The following is a 15,527-nucleotide window of genomic DNA, read 5'->3' as shown; positions in this document are numbered from 1 at the left end:
GGGCCAAATTGTGATGGCTAGATCTCCAAAACTACAGCTCTTGTGGAGTGTTCACAGTCTGCAGTGGTCAGTATCTATCAAAAGTGGTCCAAGGAAGGAACGGTAAACCGGTGACAGGGTCATGGGCGGCCAAGGTTCATTGATCCACGTGGGGAAGTTAATGCTGGTTCTAATAGAAAGGTGTCAGAATACACAGAGCATCACAGTTTGTTGTGTATGGGGCTGCATAACTTCAGACCAGTGAGGATGCCCATGCTGATCCCTGTCCACCGCCGAAAGCACCAACAATGGGCACGTGAGCATCGGAACTGGACCACGGAGCAATGGTAGAAGGTAGCCTGGTCTGATGAATCACGTTTTCTTTTACATCACGTGGATGGCCGGGTGTGTGTGCGTCGCTTACCTGGGGAACACATGGCACCAGCATTCACTATGGGAAGAAGGCAAGCCGGCGGAGGCAGTGTGATGCTTCGGGCAATGTTCTGCTGGGAAACATTGGGTCTTGCCATCCATGTGGATGTTACTTTGACACGTACCACCTACCTAAGCATTGTTGCAGATCATGTACACCCTTTCATGGAAACGGTATTCCCTGATGGCTGTGGCCTCTTTCAGCAGGATAATGCGCCTTGCCACAAAGCAAAAATGCTTCAGGAATGGTTTGAGGAGCACAACGATGAGTTTGAGGTGTTGACTTGGCCTCCAAATTCCCCAAATCTCAATCCAATCGAGCATCTGTGGGATGTGCTGGACAAACAAGTGCGATCCATGGAGGCCACACCTCACAACTTACAGGAGTTAAAGGATCTGCTGCTAACATCTTGGTGCCAGATACCACAGCACACGTTCAGGGTCTAGTGGAGTCCATGCCTTAACAGGTCAGGGCTGTTTTGGCAGCAACACAATATTAGGAAGGTGGTCATAATGTTATTTCTGATTGGGGTATTAGCCACATTGCTAATGCAAGAATGAAGTGAATAAAAAGAATAAAACATACTTCCAACTTTTTTGAGGAAGGCCATTTCCTGTTCTAACATGACTGTGCACCTGTGCAGAAATGTAAGGTCCATAAAGACCTGGTTATATAAGTTATAATTGGATGTCTAACAAGCTCAAGGTCAGGTGTCAACATCCTTTTGGCCATTTAGTGAATAATTGTTTGCTGCCATTATTTTTCTTCAACCTTTATCACCTGAGAAACACAACATCCAGCTCCTCTTTGTTACTATGAAAACAAGGACACAAATGCAGCATACATCCATCTATCTGTCTCTCTATTGTAACATTAGTGGCTGAGGTAGGGAGAGGGTGGTGAGAGTGCACATAATGGTTTTTCTAACATGTAGGGAGGGTGAAAAGAGTTGATGTATCTGAGTAGTAGAGAAAAAAAATTTAATTGTATATTAAATACATAAATGTAATATTAAATCGATTTACTTTTATCCTTAATTTCACAAATGATGCTGAAATTAGACTAACCTAGCAATTAGGGGAGCTTGTATCAGTACAGGTAAATATGGAGGGTTGTATCAGAATCTGGCATAAAAACTGTGCCAAGACAAATACAGATCAAAAGCCATATTGTTCCACACAGGTAGACTAAATCCTATGCAGAATACGCAACCTGAAAAAGATTGAAGACTGTAAGGTGGTGGCAGGGGAGAGTGTAGTTAGACAGCATTGGATGGTGGTCTTTGGAGGTGAAAAGGAGTAAAGACCTCTGCATACTTCCTGCGAAACTAAGTTTGTGAACGTTGCACAAAGCCGAACGCACCTTCGCGAGCTTACAAGCTGGCATACTTCCAGAGGTTTCGTTTTGCCTGTCGCGTCTGCTCCACAGCTGCAGGTGACGCTGTGACATTTATGATGTTAAGTTCCATGACTACCGAAAAATGATGGCTGCATCCGAAATCGCATACTTATACTGTACATACTAAATTAGAGGCAGTGCGCACTGCTTGGCCGGTACAGAAGTAAGCTCTTTCAGTACGCAAGTGTGCTGTGTTTGCATAAACAAGAAATGCTGCACAAGTCAAGTCAAGTCAACTTTATTTATGTAGCACGTTTTACAATAGACATTGTCTCAAAGCAACTTTACAAAATCCAGGACCAACAGATACAAAAACCCCTGTTGAGGAAGCCGAGGGCGACAGTGGCAAGGAAAAACTCCCTTGGGTGGTCTGGAGGATACTTTAAATAAATAAGCAAAAAAACTTTAGCAATAAATGAATAAATAATAAGAGTTATTATTCAGTCCAGTCTGTAATAAAGTCTGTAGTGAGTTCTTGGCATTCTTGGTGCAAACACGGCAGGTTCCTTCACATCCGGCAGGAGCAGCATTGTTGGCACGGCAGTCTCGACTTCATTCCTTAACCTCAGGCAGGTAAACAGGTTTCCATCAGAAGGACCTCATGGAAAAACAACAGAAACTGTAGTTAAAAATGTAAAATGCGAGTTGAATAAAATATCAGTTTTACAGAGAGAGTTTTAGACTCCGGCAGCCACCACCATCAAACCTGAGTGATCGGACAAGAAAGGCAGAACGATTAGCAGTAGATTATCCAGGTACTTTCACGTAGTGTTTAATGAATACTACATATTTGGACACACTACCCGCTCCTGTGTACTGTTCAGTATAAAAGTAGCGATTTCGGACGTAGCCGATGATCAGTTGAGACGCTCCTCAAAATCCATTGTTGTTTTCATGGCACGCCTCATTTTTTTACCGACCAATCACAGGCGTTGTCGCGGAGTGACATCATCCACGGAGTTCGCCCAGCTTCCATGTGTGCGACAAGGCGAGCAAAGCCACTGCGTGACATCCGTGGTTGTTTGCTTTCTCCGCTATTACGTCACATTGGTCGCCGAAGCAAGGCAAACGTCATCTCAGCATAAAGTATGCTGAGGCCTTAAGAGTGTGAGGGATGAGGCACCCAGGTGGCGCAGCGGGATATTCCGCTAGCACACCAGCTAGAACTCCTCGGTTCGAAACTCGGTGTTGCCACCGGTCGGCTGGGCGCCATCTGGCGGGCATATTGGCCAGTGCCTGCTGCAGATACTAATTGGCCACCGTATCCGCAGGGTGGGGGCCGGACTATGTGTGGGTGGGTGTGTGGGTGTGTGGGTGTGTGGTTGTGTGGGTGGGTGGGTGGGTGTGTGGGTGTGTGGGTGGGTCTTCATACGCTGTGTAAGGACCCTGATTGATGGAAGAGACGCCTCTGCAGAAATCAGGAGCGAGAAGAGGAGGGCTGTACACGTGTAAGAAGAGGCGAGTACAGTGACGTGCTCTCCTTGGATGCAATCTGGTATCTCTCAGCAGAGGAAAACAAAATTGAGTGTGCTAAATCGGAAGGAAAATGGGATTCGAAAATGCATTTTTTTTTAAAGAGTGTGAGGGATGAACCAAGAATCCGATGGTGGAGGTTAAATGAAAAAGACTGTGGTGTGAACTTCAGAAAAGAGGTGAGACAGGCACTGGGTGGTGATGAGGGTAAGATAGACACCTTGTCAATGACTGCAAAAGTGGTGAGGGAATCAGCTGGGAAGATACTTAGTGTGACATCTAGACTGAGGAATAAAGAACAGGAGACTTGGGGGTGGAATAAGATGAGGAAATGCAGGAAAGTTGAAGAAAGGAGGGATTGGCGAAAAAGAACTGGGATCTCCAGAGAGACAAAGAGAGCAGACAGGAGTTCATGAAGATGTGGTGTAAGAAAACAAGAGAAGTGGTGAAGGGTAAGGAAAAGGTGTATGGAAAGCTGTATGAGCAGTTATACACTAAAGAAAGGTGAAATGGACTTGTACCAATTGGCCAGACAGAGGAACAGAACTGGGGAGGATATACAGTAGGTATATTGATAAAGGATACAGATGGAAATATGCTGACGAATGAGAAATGAATAATGAAGAAAACGAGAGAGAGAGAGGGAGAAGGTTGGATGCCATAGATATAGTGAGCCACTAATTGCATCTGATTAGAAAGGAGGAAGCAAGGGCAGCCATAAAGAGAATAAAGAGTAGAAAGGCAGTTGGCCCAGATGACATACCAGTGCAGGCATGAAATTTTAGAAGAGATGGCAGTGGGGTTCCTGGAATGAAAGTGATTTTCATCATGATTTTTAAGAATAAAGATGATTTGCAGAGCTGCAGTTTCTACAGAGGCATAAAGCTTATCAGCCACAGCATGATCAAGAAAAGAGGTGAGGATTTACGAAGCAGCAATATGGTCATGCCAGCAAAGTGCACCACAGATGCAATATTTGCTTTAAAAATGTTGATGAAGAAATATAGGGAAGGCCAGAAGGATTTGCATTGTGTGTTTGTAGATCTAAAGAAAGCTTATGATAGGGTGCTGAGAGAGGAGCCGTGGAATTCTATGAGGAAAGAAGTATGTAAGGGTGGTGCAAGATATATTCTACACTCACTGTCCATTTTATCAGCTGTACTTACCATATCGAAGCACTTGGAAGTTCTACAATTACTGACTGTAGTCCATCTGTTTCTCTACATGCTTTTTTAGCCTGCTTTCACCCTGTGTCCACTCACTGTCCACTCTATTAGACACTCCTACCTAGTTGGTCCACCTTGTAGATGTAAAGTCTGAGACGATCGCTCATCTATTGCTGCTGTTTGAGTTGGTCATCTTCTAGACCAGGGGTGTCAAACTCACGGCCCGCGGGCCAGATCCGGCCCGCCACGTCATTTTATGTGGCCCGCGAGAGCTTAAACGACTGTACAATTGTTGTGATGGTTTGAGTCGTTACAGAGACGCGCTTATAATTTAATGGGACATCTGCGCCTTTAAGGGCAACCGTTGTCATCGTAGTCATGGCAACTAACTTTGACCTTCGCTGAGAAGCCATGTGACTTTTACGGCAAAAGAACGCGGGTAGTAATGTTAACAATAATAATAAATATAAATAATTATCTTGTAATATATTACCAAAGCATCGTCTGTAAGTAGTGGCGTTTATATTCTCAGTTGTTTGTAAATGTTTAGTGAGTATATCACAGCATTTTAGTTACAAATTTACCCTAATTAAATACAATTGTTACCGTTACTATAGCAATTAGTATCTTTACACAAAATGCTAACTCGTTACCTCTATTTTACATTTGGTTAAATCTCATATTGTACCAGATGTAACACTTGACTACAGCTGTGTGCTTGTACTGTATTAAGTTCTTTATTGTTTTTATTGTTTGTATGTTTACTTCATTCTGGTGCACACAGTGTATCACACAGCTGGGAAGCAAATAAAACCGACTGTATTCTGAAGAGAGCTGTCTGTCTGTCTGTCTGTCTAGCTGAGCAAGGGGGAAAAACTATTAGTAAGGGCAGAACAATTGTCTTAAAATACACTGTAAAATCCTACATTAACTGCATCTCTCAAAATGCATGCTGATTTTGTGACCTGCAAAGTGACACATCCCGCCAGTAGATGATGTTAAGAAATATTTACACATAATCCCAAAATGTGCAAGAAGATAAGTAAGAAAATTAAGCAGAAGGAGAAAATTTAATGAAAATGAAAACAAGTTTGTGCTTCAGGAAGAGAAACCGGTGCGTCTCTTGTGTTATGAGGCTGTGTCTGTGGTAAAGGAGGACAATATAAATGCAGAATTTAGCCTCCAAGAAAAACAACAGACTGCAATCACAGCAGGATACGTAATAATCGGCCCTTTGAGGGCCACCATAATGCTGATGTGGCCCTCGGTGAAAATGAGTTTGACACCCCTGTTCTAGACCTTCATCAGGGGTCACAGGACGCTGCCCACGGGGCACTGTTGGCTGGATGTTTTTGGTTGGTGGACTATTCTCAGTCCAGCAGTGACAGTGAGGTAATTAAAAACTCCAGCAGCGCTGCTGTGTCTGATCCAGTCATACCAGCACAACACACATTAACACACCACCACCATGTCAGTGTCACTGCAGTGCTGAGAATGATCCACCACCTAAATAATACCTACTCTGTGGTGGTCCTGTGGGGGTCCTGACCATTGAAGAACAGGGTGAAAGCAGGCAAAAAAAAAAAAAAGCCTGCAGAGAAACAGATAGACTACAGTCAGTAATTGTAGAACTACAAAGTGCTTCTATATGGAAAGTGGAGCTGGTAAAATGAACAGTGAGTGTAGAAACAAGGAGGTGGTTTGAATGTTATGGCTGATCAGTGTATATGAGAACAGAATGATAGCGATGAGATGTGCAGTAGGAATGATGAACTGGTTTAAAGGGGAAGTGGGGCTGCTTCAAGGGTCAGCTCTGAGTCCTTTCTTATTTGCAGTGGTCAGGACAGGCTGATGGATGTGGTTAGGCTGCGGTCTCCATGGAATATGATGTTCACTGATGACATTGTGATTTGTAGTGAGAGTAGGGAGCACTTTGAGAACATGGCAAGATAGAGATGATTGATTCAGCGTGGCAACAGTTAATGTCAGATATTTTTACAGCTATATTACCAGTACCAGTAACTGTCATATCATCACTCATGGCATAATTATCATGACATGTAGACACCTCTCTCAAATATTGTGTTCAATTTGTTTTTTGTAAATATAAAGAAACCTTTTATTTGATGCATTCATCACACTCGAAAAAGTTAAGACAGGGGCAAAAATAAAAGCAAATAAAAATTTGTAATACAGTGGTACCTTGGAACTCAACATCAATTGGTTTTGGGAGTGGCGTTGAGTTTAAAAGGCGTTGAGTTTCAAGGTATTTTTTCCCATAAGGATGTATGGGAAATCTGTTAATGCGTTCCATGGTCTCATGGACTTGCATAGATTTTAGGCTAATGTAAAATAATGGGGTTGTTTTTGACACTTATACACTGAAATAAAAAGTTGATTCTTACAATTTCTCAGAACCCCGAGCTGCAACACAAGTTAACAAGTGAAACAGTGAGGAAAATCCAGATAAACACAGATACATGTGGAGCTTTCATAGTGAATCTGACGGTTATTCCACACAAATGCAGATTCGTCTCATATGCACACTTTGATGACATATTACCACACCGCTCAAGCCGAGCGCTGAATAAAGTGACTGCTCATTGTTAAATTAAATAAATACATTTTTAAAAAACAAACTGTGTATCTAAACATCTGACTTTAGCTGCATATGGCATGTATTGAAAAATGATCTCCTTAACTGATGCATGACCACGTTTAACAGTGTGGATGGAGAAGCATGATTTTTTTCAGTCTCCAATCAGCAGATATGATTTGTGCATTTTATGAGGGAGCACAGGGTCTCTTGACGTACTTGCTAACCTTACCTTTTCATTGTGATGCTGCCTTCAGTTGCCTGGATACTATTTTCTATGGCAACGGGAGAAGTAGAACGGTTAGGGCAGTGGCGGAAGAAAAGGAGGACACAGCTGACCGGAAGCCCATTTAAGTGCATGGAAGTGTTTTACAAAGAAAAGTAGAAGTTTTGAGATTAAAGTGGCTGTTGGAGTTCAAATCCTTACTTTTTCTAGATGCTGATAAAGTAATGACGACTCCTTGTGATTTGTACACATATTTTATGCTTTTTACAGTGCTTACACAATGCCTTGAATAAAATACTTCTTCAAATGATTCTCACAACCAGGTACAATGTTTTTCCAGGTTCTCTCAGGCAAATGCACAATACACTGATCAGCCATAACATTAAAACCACCTCTTTGTTTCTACACTCACTGTCCATTTAATCAGCTCCACTTACCATATAGAAGCACTTTGTAGTTCTACAATTACTGACTGTAGTCCATTCGTTTCTCTGCATGCTTTGTTAGCCCCCTTTCATGCTGTTCTTCAATGGTCAGGACCCCCACAGGACCACTACAGAGTAGGTGTTATTTGGGTGGTGGATCATTCAGAGCACTGCAGTGACACTCACATGGTGGTGATGTGTTAGTGTGTGTTGTACTGGTATGAATGGATAAGACACAGCAGCGCTGCTGGAGTTTTTAAACACCTCACTGTCACTGCTGGACTGAGAATAGTCCACCAACCAAAAATATCCGGCCAAGAGCGCCCTGTGGGCAGCGTCCTGTGTCCACTGATGAAGGTCTAGAAGATGACCAACTCAAACAGCAGCAATAGATGAGAGATCGTCTCTGATTTTACATCTACAAGGTGGACCAACTAGGTAGGAGTGTCTAATAGAGTGGACAGTGAGTGGACACAGTATTTAAAAACTCTAGCAGCGCCGCTGTGTCTGATCCACTCATACCAGCACAACACACACTAACACACCACCACCATGTCAGTGTCACTGCAGTGCTGAGAATGATCCACCACCTACAGTGGGGGGAAAAAAGTATTTGATCCCCTGCTGATTTTGTAAGTTTACCCCCTTACAAAGACTTGAACAGTCTATAATTTTTATGGAAGGTTTATTTTAACAGAGAGAGACAGAATATCAACAAAAAATCCAGAAAAGAAAAACATTAAATAAAAGTTATAAATTAATTTGTATTTAATTAAGGGAAATAAGTATTTGATCCCCTACCAACCAGCAAGAATTCTGACCCCCACAGACCGGTTATGTGCCCATGAGGCACACAGATTAGTCCTGTCCCTGTATAAAAGACTCCTGTCACAGAATCAGTTTCTTCCGTTCAAATCTCTCGACCACCATGGGCAAGACCAAAGAGCTATCAAAGGACGTCAGGGACAAGATTGTAGACCTGCACAAGGCTGGAATGGGCTACAAGACCATCAGCAAGAAGCTTGGTGAGAAAGAGACCACTGTTGGTGCGATAATTCGAAAGTGGAAGAAATACAAGATCACAGTCAATCACCCTTACTCTGGAGCTCCATGCAAGATCTCACCTGGTGGGGTAAGAATGATTCTGAGAAAGGTGAGGTCAGTCCAGAATTACATGGGAGGAGCTTGTCAATGATCTCAAGGGAGCTGGGAGCAGAGAAATGCTGGATATGACCCCAAGAACACCATCCCCACCGGGCATTTCTTTACCTCCAAACACGGCGAGTGGAGTTGATGCCAAAGAGCTCAATTTTGGTCTCATCTGACCATATCACATTCTCCCAAGCTTTCTCTAAATCATTCAGGTGTTCATTGGCAAACTTCAGACGGGCCTGTACATGAGCCTTCTTGAGCAAAGGGACTTTGCGGGCACTGCAGGATCTCAATCCATTACGGCGAAGTGTGTTACTATTGGTTTTCTTGGTGACTGTGCTCCCAGCTCCCTTGAGATCATTGACGAGCTCCTCCCGTGTAATTCTGGACTGACCTCACCTTTCTCAGAATCATTCTTACCCCACCAGGTGAGATCTTGCATGGAGCTCCAGAGTGAGGGCGATTGACTGTGATCTTGTATTTCTTCCATTTTCGAATTATCGCACCAACAGTGATCTCTTTCTCACCAAGCTTCTTGCTGATGGTCTTGTAGCCCATTCCAGCCTTGTGCAGGTCTACAATCTTGTCCCTGACGTCCTTTGATAGCTCTTTGGTCTTGCCCATGGTGGTCGAGAGATTTGAACAGAAGAAACTGATTCTGTGACAGGAGTCTTTTATACAGGGACAGGACTAATCTGTGTGCCTCATGGGCACATAACCGGTCTGTGGGGGTCAGAATTCTTGCTGGTTGGTAGGGGATCAAATACTTATTTCCCTTAATTAAATACAAATTAATTTATAACTTTTATTTAATGTTTTTCTTTTCTGGATTTTTTGTTGATATTCTGTCTCTCTCTGTTAAAATAAACCTTCCATAAAAATTATAGACTGTTCAAGTCTTTGTAAGGGGGTAAACTTACAAAATCAGCAGGGGATCAAATACTTATTTCCCCCACTGTAAATAATACCTGCTCTTTAGGTCCTGTGGGGGTCCTGACCATTAAAGAACAGGGTGAAAGCAGGCTATAAAGGTATGCAGAGAAACAGATGGACTACAGTCAGTAATTATAGAACTACAAAGTGCTCCTATATGGTAAGGGGAGCTGATAAAATGGACAGTGAGTGTAGAAACAAGGTGGTTTTAATGTTATGGCTGATCGGTGTATATTGCAATGAAGAAAACCAAGCAAGATAATGCCACACAATGCCTGAATCAAAACAAATGGATAGTGTCCATGGTGGCAGACAGGTCCAAAAAAATAAATACTGATAACTTGGCGTTTCCCCTGACTTCATGTAGTGAAGTCACAGTGGAAAATTCTGTAAAATGTCCAGTATCGTAACCAAGATCAGAAGATAGCAGTCCAAGAACAACTCAGACCAGGGTGTTAATAAGAAATAGAAGAAGGTAAACAGTATGGTTAAAAGACAGCATTATGGCGCCCAGGTGGCACAGCGGGATGCTCCGCCAAGATTCTGAAATCCTCGGTCTGAAACTTGGCGTTGCCACTGGTCGCCTGGGCACCATCTAGCGGGCATAATTGGCAGTGCCTGCAGCAGACACGTTTCTGCTAGGGTGGGATGACCGGACTATGTGGGTGGGGTCTTCAAACGCTGTGTAAGGACCCTGATAAGCAGATAGAGAGGCGCCTGTGCAGAATGCATGGGTGAAAAAGGGTTCCACTAAGGGCTGCGCACGGGTCGGAGGAGGCGTGAGCAGCAATATACCCACCTCGACTGCAGTCAGGGATCCCCCAGTGATGTCTTGACCATAGTGTTACATATGAGTGCAAGGTCACTGTAGGTCTAGAGAAGTATACAGAGACATTCATGGTCATCTGTGTCAATTGCCTCCTCTGTGGTAATTTGAATGGTTAGAGAGTTGGTGTAACTTGGCTGATCCTTGTTAAATTTTCCTCACACATATTGATTAGAATTTAAGATAAACATCTCAACAGCCCACAACAATTGTTCCTGAGGAAGTGTTTAGATTTTGCCATCTCGTCCAGGGTGAATTCCTGCCTTGTATAATCCTGACCAGTAAAATTAAATGAACAACTGTTTGTGACCTTTTCTGAGGTCCATTTTATTGCTTGATGACTAACCGGCAGCCCAAAACCAGCATTTTATGCCCTTCCACAAACCTATAATTTATTGTCGTTCGAAGCTGCACATTTCCACCACACAGGAAGTCCATTTACCATCCAACGCTCTAATAACCAGCTCTGATCATAATTAATGTCATCCTGTTGACCCACTGACATGAGACTACTGAAAGTGAATCTTATTTTTCTCAGTGTTTGATGACTGGGGTGGGTATATTTAGAAATGGGTTGTCCTTTTAATGTTTAGTTGTTGTAATAGTTTCCATGACCCAGAGTCTAAGAGCAGTTAGTCGGAAATTAGTCGGAAATTAGATGGAAATTAGTCAATCAATGAGGATAGCCAATCATCTGCCCTATTCTGTACCTTATGTATACAGAATAGGTTAGTGCTCTCCTGCTAGTGTGTTTAGCTATCCAGTTGTGTGATTAAAAAAACATAAATTCTATATTTGCATTCTATGTTTGCATGGGTTTTGTCTAGGTGTACTGGGTTCTTCCCACCTTCCAATTTGAATTGCTCCTAGGTGTTAATACGTAAATGGGTGGTTGTATGGTGCCTTGCAACAGATTGCCCCTCTTCTATGGTGTAGTCCCACTTTATACCCAGTGTTTCCAGGTGGAAGTGGACCTAATGCAACCCTGACCCTGACAAACATACACCCATCATAATCCTTAGTGTTAAATTACCACTGCAATTGTATTCTCAATGCTCAGGTTCAATTCCTGAACTACTGTCTGTGAGGAGGTATCTATGTTCTTTTCATGTCTATGGTGTTTTGTCTAAAATGAAAAGGAATGGATTGTCTCATTTAAATTGCTCCTAGGTGTTAGGGAGTTTAAATAAACAATAGAGTAAGTTTGCTGTAAGAGACTGGTGCTCTGTTTAGGGTGTATTTCATCACTGTTTCTAGGATAGGCTCAGGTCCATCATGACCCTCACCAGAGATGTTGTGATGACAGAAGATGTGAAAGATTGTGGAAATTGTGGGTATATACAACTGAACATGTGTGCATGCTGTAAATGTTTACTGCCTCTGAAGGAGGAAACCCTGTCTATGTAATGCCCCCATCTGGTCAGAATGCTTTACGACAGCAGCTGTGAACTTTATTACTGTTATTATAATACAGTACATACCTAACTAATCTTTTATTATTATTACTGTTATCATTATAATATACACCTAACCAATCCCATTTTATTCATATGCTTATTATTATTGCTATTATGTATATAGTACTATGTACATAGTTATAATACTCATGTATAACTAATAGATTAGATAATAGACTAATAGATAACTTTACTGATATTCTCGGTTTTCTTTGCACAATGCTACTATTTGCACTTCTGGTAGATGCTAACTGCATTGCGTTGCCTTGTACCTGTACTGAGCAATGACAATAAAGTTGAATCTATCTATCTGTCTATCTATTACCCAGACATTCATTCATTTATTCATTCATCACTGAACCTTGAGTCATTTCTTTAACTTCAGTTTGTTCAGTGGGAAACCATCAGGGCCCTCTAGGTGCTCAGAGAAGACCTAAGATTTTCTAAAACAATATAATATAAATAATAATATAAGGGCCAGCTGTAGCCTAGTGGTTAAGATACTGGACCAGTGATCAGAGGGTTGCTGGTTCAAGCCTCCTGTTGGGTCCTTGAGCAAGGCCCTTAAGTATACTGTAACTATAATGTAAGTCGCTTTGGATAAAGGCGTCTGCTAAATGCTGAAAACGTAAATGTAATATAATACAATAAGTGATCAGTTCTAATTATATTTTACTTTAAAATCAACATGTAAACAAATACACATCTAAGCAAATAAATATCATACCTTCATACTTGCCTATTCAATGTGTGTTGTGGAACGTGAAGGGTTAAATAAAAAAGGCTTTTATGTCTCTTTTAAGGTGACTAGAATGAACATTGTCCTGTAAGGTGGTCAAGTTTTAAATGTTCAGAGGGCCAATTTCAAATAACTAACAGTAAAACTGACTAATCGTATTGTACCTCTAAATGGGTGGGCTTTGTTATCGCTAACTTTATGACAAGTTCCACCCACTGTGCAAGCTGCAATAATATCTACCTCCAGAGCTGCGTAGGCGTTACCGAACTTTGCACTTTGGCTGAAACGGAACTTGTGTAGTGATTGATAAATTTTTAAGGTTGAACTTTTGTTTCAACTTGTTTCAACTTTTGATCCTCACAGTCTAGAGAAGCAGCTGTAGCCTAGTGGTTAAGGTACTGGTCCAGTATTCAGAAGGTTGTCGGTTCAAGCCTTGCCACTCTGGGGCCCTTGAGCAAGGCCCTTAATTGCTTTACTGTCTCAACTTTAAGTCTTTTTGGATAAAAGCTTCTGGAAAATGTAAATGTATTTTTTGTTTTATTGCATTTAAAGTGTAACATTACACAAACTGTATATAAATTTTCATTCTGAAGAACATGAGCTTTTGTATTTATTTTCTTTGTATTTCAGTGCCACAATTTACAACAATGTTAAGCAATAAAAACAAAGCATTAAGCAAAATGTATGCCAATATTGATACAAATACAGCCTTGTAAGATTACAACATATACTATAATAATTTGACAGAATGTCTGTTATTAAGGTACCTTTAAATAAGCTAACATTATTTACATTGCTGAAAAGTAAACATTCTAAGATTTTATGATACAGGAGCCAAGGTTAAGGAGTCACAGTTCCAACTGAGTTAATCCCAGCCAGAGCAACTTGCCTTTAGTCATTCAGACAAAAGATACAGGGCTTTGTGGGTGTAGGAATGATAGTGGAGCATTTAAGGTAGAATGGCACAATGGAAAGCAACAATGACTTGTTAAAATGACATTCAGACATAAGGCTCTGGGGGCCTTTCTGATCCTTTGTCTTTTGAAGAGGCAACTCACTTCCTACTCACAGATTGTAAGCACTGGATGAGCAGCAGTAGAGAAGAAATGGACCCTGATAAGTTTGCTGGCTATTGTACTTTTTAAACATGTAGTAAAATATGTTCAGGTCTTTAGCTAAACATTGATTCTGATCTCTGAGTGGATAAGACACAGCAGTGCTGATGGAGTTTTTAAACACCTCACTGTCACTGCTGGACTGAGAATAGTCCACCAACCAAAAATATATCCAGGCAACAGTGCCCCATGAGCAGCGTCCTGTGACCACTGATGAAGGTCTAGAAGATGACCAACTCAAACAGCAGCAATAGATGAGCGATCGTCTCTGACTTTACATCTACAAGGTGGACCGACTAGGTAGGAGTGTCTAATAGAGTGGACAGTGAGTGGACACGGTATTTAAAAACTCTAGCAGTGCTGCTGTGTCTTATCCACTCATACCAGCACAACACACACTAACACACCACCACCATGTCAGTGCTGTGCTGAGAATGATCCACCACCTAAATAATACCTGCTCTGTGGGGGTCCTGACCATTGAAGAACAGGATGAAATTAGGCTAAAAAAGTATGTAGAGAAACAGATGGACTACAGTCAGTAATTGTAGAACTACAAAATGCTTCTTAATTGGGTTTCCTTCAAGCACCCTGGTTCATCTTCCACCTCTCAATAACATACAAATGTGGATTTGCTACTCTTAATTACCCCTTGGCAATGTGTGTGATGCCCTGCAATGGATTAAAACTGTCCAGAGTGTATTCTTGCCTTGCGCTTAATGTTTGCTGGTGGCACTGGACCCATCTGCACCCTAATCAAAATGAAGTGGTTCATTTAAATCAGCCAGTGTTTGGGAGAATGTGTATAATTAGACAAATTGAACCATGTACGTTAATTGCTGATTGTTAAGTTTGTGGTTTATTCACCATTCACTATTTATTCAGAGTGTTGATGAGTGTAACTGGGGACCCTTCTTCCGCCAACTGATTCACATAGTTTAAAGAGTCCCTCTGACTTGTCTCGGCCTGTGTCGACGCTACAACGTTATACATCGACCAGGCATAACATTATGACCACTGACAGGTGAAGTGAATAACACTGATTATATCTTCATCACGGCACCTGTTAGTGGGTGGGATATATTAGGCAGCAAGTGAACATTTTATCCTCAGAGTTGATGTGTTAGAAGCAGGAAAAATGGGTAAGAATAAGGATTTGACCGAGTTTGACAAGGGCCACATTGTGATGGCTAGACGACTAGGTCAGAGCATGGGGTGTTCCCGCTCTGCAGTGGTCAGTATCTATCAAAAGTGGTTCAAGGAAGGAACAGTGGTAAACCGACGACAGGATCATGGGCGGCCAAGGCTCACTGATGCACGTGGGGAGCAAAGGCTGGCCCGTGTGGTCCGATCCAACAGACACTCTGCTGTAGCTCAAATTGTCAGGGTGCCCATGCTGACCCCTGTCCACCGTCGAAAGTGCCAACAATGGGGACACGAGCATTGGAACTGGACCACGAAGCAATGGAAGAAGGTGCTAATCTTCTGATTTTGACTGCATACCAGAAAGTGTGTCATGCTTCAGGAAACAAAATATTATTATGATTTATTTTATAGCTCATCATATTTATTACCCATCTTTGTCATCACACTGGCACATTTAGCATTT

Source organism: Trichomycterus rosablanca, chromosome 1 (assembly GCF_030014385.1).
Source record: "Trichomycterus rosablanca isolate fTriRos1 chromosome 1, fTriRos1.hap1, whole genome shotgun sequence".
Lineage (NCBI taxonomy): Eukaryota > Metazoa > Chordata > Actinopteri > Siluriformes > Trichomycteridae > Trichomycterus > Trichomycterus rosablanca.
Note: the sequence above shows the minus strand (reverse complement) of the source record.